At 38.3% G+C, this 9315-nt stretch overlaps 1 pseudogene; it reads right to left on the bottom strand.

Moving 5' to 3' along the window:
* Nucleotides 1-8886: 8886 nt before the first annotated feature.
* LOC115937183 (small ribosomal subunit protein eS28 pseudogene) lies at nucleotides 8887-9093 on the bottom strand (annotated as a pseudogene).
* Nucleotides 9094-9315: the final 222 nt, after the last annotated feature.

Raw genomic sequence — 9315 nt, 5'->3', positions numbered from 1 at the left:
CATTTAGATCTCTTCTTCCCCCACCTTCAGCCAAGGCATCTGTTTGGTGGGAAGATTTCTGAGTATACATACTGTCAACTTCTAGCGAAATTCGGAACAGTAAGGACTGTGGGTGGCATTTGGACAGCTAGAGAGGATTTCTACTTCCTAATGATTCCTGAGAACTAGCTATAGGTCGCCGACTTGGTCCCCACACAAGAGCAGCTGGTGTTAGTCCAGAAGGCAGACAGTTCAGCAGAAGTGAAGAAAAGCAAGTTCTAGAAGCAGACTGAGAGCAACAGTAACCTAACAAAATGGTATTGAGGATGTACCAAATGCTCAAAGCTCACAGCAATGGGTGAGCATTAAGTGTGTGTGTGTGCGCGCGCGTGTTTGTGTGTGTGTTGGGCAGGGGTGTTGGGGAAGGGGAAAACCTGAGAAACATAAGACCCTCCAGGCTTTTGCAAACTGACTGAGGAGAAAAAACCAATATCGTATATAAAATCACAGCCAAAAGGGTTTGTGTTACAGTGCACATACATACTAAATTATTCAGAACAGACCATAACTGCAAGAGAAGGCCCGATCAGCAGGACTTAGATGAGTAAGAAGGGTCTTCATGGGGTTTGAAGAAAACTTTAGCTGGCTCTTGCAGGCTGAGGAAGATGCAATCAGGTGCTGAGCAGGGCATTCCTGCTGAGGAGCATCCATATGAAGACTATAAATAAAAACTCAAATCAAGTCTGCATTGTACTTTAAATCACAAGATGTTAGGGCTCACGGGGTCTTTGGAGGCCATGTAGTTAAGCCCTTCCCTTTGCAGACAAAAAAACAGAGGCTGAGAGAAATCAAGTTGCAGTGGATGAACCCTGTAACCTTCTTGGGCTTTAGTGGATATTGGTCTCCATGGAAGTGGGATTGCTTTGTAGACAAGATCTCAGTTAACCCAATAACATCCTTGGGAACCAGCCAGAGATGGAGATAGTGGCCAGAGCCGTGGTGGTGATTTGATCCTTCATATCATAGCGAGCTGGAAAATAACCAGGTCCACCACGTCTGCTCTGTCAGACTCTCCAGCTGCTAAGCAATTGGAAAGGGGCACTGTTTGAAAGGTGCGGGATGAGGAGACACCTCAGCCTCCCAACTGGCCTCCCGGCACCCACTCTTGCTCCTTTCAATGTTTTCAACACACTGCAACCAAGTATAATTGTATACAATGAAATTCACCCATTTTAAGTGTAAAGTTTGATGAAAATTGAGTAACCGGACATAGTCCTGTAAACACGACCACTCTCAACACATAGATTTTTCCAGCACCATAAAAACTCTCCTGCAACCACCACCGTTGATACCCTCCCCCCCACCCGACACTCACCCCAGGAAACCACAATCTGTTTTCTGTCACTACAGTTTCACCTTTTCTAAAATTCCATATAAATGGAACGAGGCAGCACATAGTCTTTTGTTTTGACTTATTTCACTTACCGTCATGTTTCTGAGATCTGTCCATGTTGCATGGATTCTCATCCTTTTTGGTGCTGAGTAGCACATGGGTATTCCACAGTCTGCTTACCCACTCACCAGTAGATGGACATTTGATTTCTTCCCCAGTTTTAATTATTTTTGAATAGAGCTTCTGTGAGCCTTCAGGTACAAGTCTTTGTGTGGACATATGTGTTCTCTTCTCTTGGGTAAGTATCTGGGAGTGGGATTGCCAGTTCATAGGGTGAGTGTTTAATTTCATAAGACACTGCCAAAATGTCTTCTGAAGTGGCTGTACGATTTTGCATTCCCTCTGACAATGTGGAAGAGTTCTGGTTGCTCCACATCCTCACCACCACTTCATTTTATTGGTGTTTTTAACCTGACCTATTTTAGTTGGTGTGCAGGAGTATCTTGTTGGAGCTTACTATGAAGTTACGTCATAACTAGTGACACATCTTTTCATATATTTGCTGGACATTCTTATATCTTCTTTTGAAAAGGATGTGTTCAAATTGCCCATTTTTTACTGGTTGCTTGTCTTCTTATTGAGTTATAAGAGTTCTCTGTATATTCTGAGTACAAATATATTCTGTATATTCGGAATACAAATCCTATTCATAAGTATGCTTTGGAAGTATTTTTTCTCAGTCAGTGACCTGCTTTTTGTTTTCTTACTTGTGTCTTTTGAAAGGCCAAAGGTTTTAATTTCATTTTTTAAAAGATTTTATTTTTAAGTAATCTCTACACCCAATGTGGGTGCTCGAACTCACAACCCCAAGATCAAGATGCTCTACCAACTGAGCCAGCCAGTTGCCCCAAAATGTTTTAATTTTAGTGAAGCGAATTTTATCAACTGATGCATGCTTTCTGGATCTTTGTGAAATATTTATTTAACCTAATGCAACGAAGATCTTCTTTTATATTTTCTTCTAGTTGTCATTTCATGTTTAGCCCTGTGATTCATTTTGAGTTAATATTTCTGCATGGTTAAAGGTAAGGAACAAGGCTTAATTTTTTAAATACAGATATTTGGTGATCCCAGCACCATATATTGAAAGGACTATTTTTTTCCAAGTGTCTTGCCTTGCCACCTTTGTCAAAAGTCAGTTGATGATCCTTAAGCAGTGGAACTATTCTTCATGATACTTAGTGTTGGATATCGGCCACACATTTGTCAAAACCTATAGAATGTACAACACCAAGAGTGAAACCTAATGTAAACTAAGGGCTTTGGATGACAATGATGAGATCAATATAGGTTCATCAGTTATAACAAATGTACCTCTCTCGTGTGGGATGTTGATAGTAGGTCAGGTTGTGTATGTGTCAGAGTAGGATGTGTATGGGAACTTTTTTTTACTATCCACTCACTTTCGCTGTGAACCTAAAACTGCTCTAAAAAATAAAGTCTATTAAAAAGAGAAAAAATAGTCTATTTTTATTTTTATTTTTTTTAAGATTTATTTTTCAGAGAGCGAGAGAGCCTGAGCAGGAGGGGCAGAGGGAGAGGGAGAGAGAATCCCAAGCAGACCCTGTGCTGAGTGCAGGGAGTGCACCATGGGGCTGATCCCAGGACCCCAAGATCATGACCTGAGCCAAAGCCAAGAGTTGGACACTTAACCAACTGTGCCACCCAGGTGCCCTTAGTCTATTTTTTTTTTTTAAATCAGTTGACTATATAAGTGTGGGTCTATTTCTGACTCTCTAGTCTGTTCCATTGATCTGTCTATATTTATTTCAATACCATACATCTTGATCACTATAAGTTATGACAAGTTTTAAAATCAGGTAATGTAGGTGATCCAACTTTATCCTTCTTTTTCAAAATTATTTTGGCTATTCTATGGATTTTGTCTTTTTCATATAAATTTTAGATCAGCATGTCAATTTCTTCAAAAATACCTTCTAGGATTTTCATTAAGATTGCATTGAATCTATAGGTCAGTTTGGGGAGAATTACCATCTTAATTATACTGACTATTCCAATGCATAAACATGTAATCCATTAACATGGAATTCATTTAATTAAGTCTTCCTTTGCAATGTTTTCTAGTTTTCGGCATACAGATCTTACACATCTTTTATTAAATCTATTCCTAAGTATGGAGACTTAAAAAAATTATTTTCTAAATGTTCATTGCTAATATATAAAAATAAGATTAGGGGCACCTGGGTGGCTCAGTCGGTTAATCATTCGACTCTTGATTTCAGCTCGGGTCTTGATCTCAGAGTCATGAGTTTGGGCCACTGCTTTGGGTTCCACGCTGGGTGTGGAGCCTTCTTAAAAAAAAAAAAAGATTAATTTCTCTATATTGACCTTATATCCTGAGATATTTTTAAGTTTATTAATTCTAGCAGCTCTTTTTAGAATCTTTGGGATTTTCCTCATATGCAATTATGTTATCTGCAAATAAGGACAGTTTTACTTCTTCCTGTCCAATATATACGCATTTATTTTTTTCCTTGACGTTTTACACTGGCTAAAACCTCCGGTACAATGCTGAATACAAGTGATGGGAGAAGGTATCTTTGCCTTGTTCCTAATCTAAGGGAGAAATCACTGGGCCTTTCACCTTAGAGTAAAATGTAGGTTTTAGAAGATCCCCTTATGAGAAAGTTCCCTCCTATTCCGAATTTGCTGAGTGTTTTGTTTGTTTGTTTTTGTTTTTTTTGTTTTTATGGAAGGGTGTCTAATTTGACAAAAGCTTTTCTGCATCTGTTGAAACGATCATATTGTTTTCCTCCTTTATTCTGTTAATTTGTTGAATTACATTGATTGATTTTGAAATGTTAAGCCAGTCTTGCATTCCTGGAATAAATCCCACTTGGTCATGATGTATTACCTTTTTTATATGTCACTGGTTTCTATTTGCTAATATTTTATGAAGGATTTTTATGTCTCTATTCATGAGGGATATTGGTCTATAGTTCTTTTTTTTGTAATGTCTTTATCTGGTTTTGGAATCAGGGTTATACCAGCCTCATAAAATAAGTTGGGAAGTGTTACCTCCTCCTCTATTTTCTTAAAGAATTTTTGTGAGGTTAGTGTGATTTTTTTTTTCCTTAAATGTTTAATAGAATTCACCAGTGAAGCCATCTGGACCTGAAGTTATCTTTGTGGATAACGTTTTAACTATGGATTCAATTTCTGTATTTTATATAGGTCTATTAAAGTTTTCTACTTCTTTCTAAATCACTTTTGGCAATTTTGGTCCTTCAAGGAATGTGTCCATTTCATATAGGTAGTCACATTTACCAGCTCAAAGTTGGCCACAATATACCTTTATTATTCTTTTCATGACTGTAGGATCTATAGTAATGTTTTCTCTTTCATTCCTCATATTGTTAATTTGTGCCTTGTCTCTTTTTGTCTTAATCTGTCTGATGAGAGCCCTACAAATTTTATTGACCATTTCAAAGAACCAGCTTTTTAATTTTTATTTTCTTCATTGTTCATTTTCTATTTCACTGAGTTCTGGTCTTTATTATTTCCTTCTTTCTATTTACATTGGGTTTAATTTCTCATTTTCTAACATCTAAAGTGATAAACTTAGGTAATTGATTTTAGGGTTTTTTTTTTTTTCTGATATAAGCATTAAACCTATACATTTCCCTCTATGCACTGCTCTAGGTCCATACCATAATTTTTTAAATAAATTTTTAATTTTAGAATATTTTTAGATTTACAGAAAAGTGGTGAATATAGTACAGAGTTTCCATATACCCTTCACCCTGTTTCCCCTATTGTTGACATTTCACATTGCTATGGTACATGTCACAACTAAGATATCAACATTAATATATTACTATTAACTGAATCAATACCTTTTTTGGATTTCATAAGTTTTTCCCTAATGTCCTTTTCATTTTCCAGAATCCTATCCAGATATTCCATTATATTTAGTCATCAGGTCTCTTTAGTGCCCTCTTGACTGTGACCATTTCTCAGATTCTTTGATATTGATGACCTTGACTGTTTGAGGAATACCAGTAAGGTATCTTGTAGACTGTCTCTCAGTTTGTCTCTCTCAGGTTAGACTGGTGTTATGGGTTTTGAGGAGAAAGACCGTGAAGGTGAAGTGCCATTCTCATATCATATAAAGAGTATGTATCAGCATGGCTTATCAATGACAATGTTAATCTTGATCAGTTGTCTGGAGTTGTGTTTGTCACATTTTTCCACTGTAAAGTTACTTCCCATCCTCCTCTCCCCCAATCCCTTTCCATACTTTATTCCACAGCTCATACTCAAGAAGCATTCACATAATTTATCTGGAATTCTTCTGTCCTGAAGACTTGTCTCTTCTCTCACATTTTGTTTATTCAGTCATTGATTTATATCAATATAGATTCATGGATATTTATTTCATATTTTGGGCTATAATTCAATACTGCATTATTGGTTTTGTAACTCAAATTGTCCCAACTGTGGTCATGGAGCTTTTTTAGGTTGCTCCTGTATCCCTTCAACATGCCCCTATCCTTTTGATTTTTGAGCATTTCCTTACTCTCTTTCACAAGATGTTCTAGGTTCATCTTGTTTATCCCCTGTTGCAGTCCTACAATCAGCACTGCTTTAGCAGCATCCCACAAATTTTGATGTGTTATATTTTCATTATCATTTAATTCAAAATATCTTCTAATCTCCGCTATGACTTCTTCTTTAATTGATGGATTATTTAGAAGTGTGGTACCCAATTGCCAAATATATGGAGTTTTCCTAAGTATCTTACTGATTTCTAATTTAATTCCACCATAATCAGAGAAATATTCTCTATGATGTGATTTTTTTTTTTTTTTGGTTGTTAAATGATCCTTTATTGAAAGATTCTCCTTTGTAGTTCTGAACTAGCTGGGCATGCCACTGCACCGCTATTGATGTCATCTGTGAGGTCATGAGGGCAGCACCCATTAACACTGCAGCCCACAGACGGGGCAGTCCTCAGAATGTCTTTAAAGCTTCCAGAGAGTTCTCTGGCTAAAGATCAGCGCCACATCTGACAATGTTGACAATCTCATCAAAAGTGGGGGCGCCTGGGTGGCTCAGTTGGTTAAGCGACTGCCTTCGGCTCAGGTCATGATCCTGGAGTCCCGGGATCGAGTCCCGCATCGGGCTCCCTGCTCAGCGGGGAGTCTGCTTCTCCCTCTGACCCTCCTCCCTCTCATGCTCTCTGTCTCTCATTCTCGCTCTCTCAAATAAATAAATAAATCTTTTTTTAAAAAAAAGTGACATTTCCACTGTGCTTAATGTTTTTCTGCTTCCTTCTGTCTCTTGATGGTTCCTTGAGGGCTTTGTTAATCAGGGAAGAGGCAGAAGTTACCACTTCAGTCTGGGCTCTCTGTTCTGAATGGTCAGTTTCACTGTAAACCTCAGACCCTTCCAATGTCATCACCAACCTTTTTTGGAGATAGACCCAGGGGGCTGATGTTGGGGGCCAGGGTAGACATGGCACTCACTTCCCTACGAGTGCACCTCAGGTATATGATTTTGATCTGGTTGGGGTTGAACTTAGGTGGCATGGTGGAGGCGGCTAGTGTTAGATGAACCCAGATTTGGGAGAACCGAAGACAGTTGCACCCTCACCTCCTCCCAGCCAAAAGCCAAAAAGCTATGATGTCAATCTTTTTAAATTTAAGACTTGCTTTATGGCCCAGCTTATGATCTATCCTGGTAAACACACCATGTGCCCTTGAAAAAAAAAATGTGTGTTTTGTCATCATTCAGGTATCATAGTCTATAAATAACAATTCAGCCAAAGTGATTGACACTGTTGTTCAAAATCAGTTTTTTGTTGATTTTTTTTTTGGGGGGGTCTCATTTTATCAATTGCTGGGGAGAGATGATAAAATCACGAATGATTGTGGAATTGTCTCTTTAATTCCATCAATTTTGTTTCATATATTTTGAAGCTTTGTTATTAGGCATATACATATTTGCAAGTAAAGTCATGGTGAAATGACCCATTTTATCATTGTGAAATGTTTCCCTTTGGCTCTAGTAATACTCTTTGTCTTGAAGTCTCCTTTTTCTGATATTAATATAGCCACTTCAGCTTTCCTATACTTAGTGTTCACATTGTATTTTTTTTCATCTATTTACTTTCAACATGTCTGTGTCTTTATATTGTGTCTCTTGTAGACAACATATAGTTGGATCTTGTTTTCTTCAATAAGACAATCTCTATCTTTTAAATGAAGTATTTTAATCCATTAGTATTTAATGTAATTATTGGTATGGTTGGATTTGGAGCTGCCATTTAGATTTGTTTTTTATATTTTTGTTTTTGTTTTTGTTTTCTTTTGTTCTACTGTTCCTCCATTCCTATTTTTTTATTGTTTCAACTTTTTCTTAAGATTTAAGTTTAATTTTCCCGTTGGCTTTTTAGCTTTTCTTCTTTGCATTATTTTTAGTGGTTGCCCTAAGAATTACAATACACATCCCTAATTTTTTACAAAATGCTTGTAGTAAACATGGCTCTATTTCACACAAATTATAAAAACCTTGCAAGGGGCACTTAGGTGGCTCAATCAGTTAGGCGACCAATTCACGGTTTCAGCTCAGGTCATGATCTTGGGGTTGTAGGGTTGGGCTCCAGACTTGGTGCAGAGTCTGCTTGGGATTATCTCCCTCTCCCTCTCCCTTTGCCCCTCCCCCTGCTCACGTGCTCTCTCTCTCTCTCTCTCTCAAATAAATAAATAAAATCTTAAAAAAATAAAAACCTCATTACTGTCTTGATCCATATTCCTTCACCCTATCTTATCCTTTCTGTTGTAGTTGATATGTAGAAAGAGATTTCCTTTAATATTTCTTTTTTTTTTTAAGATTTATTTATTTTTTTGAGAGAGAGAGTGCACTCACGTGTGTGACCTGGGGGGAAGGGCAGAGGGAGGGAGAGAGAATCCACAAGCAGACTGACTCCCTGCTGAGTGTGGAGCCCAGACCCGGGGTTTGATCCCAGAACTCTGAGATCATGACCTGAGCTGAAACAAAAAGCCAGCTGTTCAACCTGCTGAGACACCCAGGTGCCCCAGTATTTTTTTTTTTTAAGATTTATTTATTTGAGAGAGGGAGTGTGTGTGCAGAGGGGAGAGGCAGAGGGGGAGAGAATCTCAAGCAGACTCCATGCTGATTGTGGAGCCTGACACAGGACTCCATCTCACAACCCCAAAATCACAACCCTGAGATTACAACCTGAGCCGAAACCAAGAGCCAGTAGCTTAACCTACTGAGCTACCCAGGTGCTCCTTCCTTTAGTATTTCTTGTAGTACATGTTTGCTTATGGTGAATTCTCTTTCATTTGAAAATATCTTTATTTAACCTTGACCCTTTTAAAAAAAATAATATAAGTGCTTTATCAATAATCACAGATCATCCTTGTGGGCCAAGTGGTCAACCAGGCATGCAGGACCCAGCCACAAGTTCAGCTCAGCCTCTGAGCCTCTTGCTCTTACTCCAATAGGGTGAGCATGTGGCCTTACACATAGTGCATTTCACATTGCAGATGATGGAGCATTTCACGTCATCCATGAACTCCAAACACATGTGTGCATTGTCCCTGCAAGCTGGTCCTACCCATCACCTTGGTAACCCTGGCCAGCTTGATGGGCTGCACACAGCTTGTGTCCATGATGGCTGCTCAGCAGCAGTCATGTGGAAAGCTAACCTTGATTCTTGTAGGACTTTTTCACTGTAGTGAATTCTGGGTTGACAGTTTTTTTCTTTCTCTACTTTAAAGATATTCTACTCTTCCAACTTCCATGGTTTTTAATGGGAAATGAAACCTAAATTGAATTGTTGTTCCCTTTATGTAATGTACTGTTTTTCTTTTGCTGCCTTCAAGATTTACTCT

This window comes from Leptonychotes weddellii, chromosome 2, assembly GCF_054177405.1.
Source record: "Leptonychotes weddellii isolate Sample4059 chromosome 2, ASM5417740v2, whole genome shotgun sequence".
Lineage (NCBI taxonomy): Eukaryota > Metazoa > Chordata > Mammalia > Carnivora > Phocidae > Leptonychotes > Leptonychotes weddellii.
Note: the sequence above shows the minus strand (reverse complement) of the source record. Positions and strands in the feature narration are given on the sequence as shown.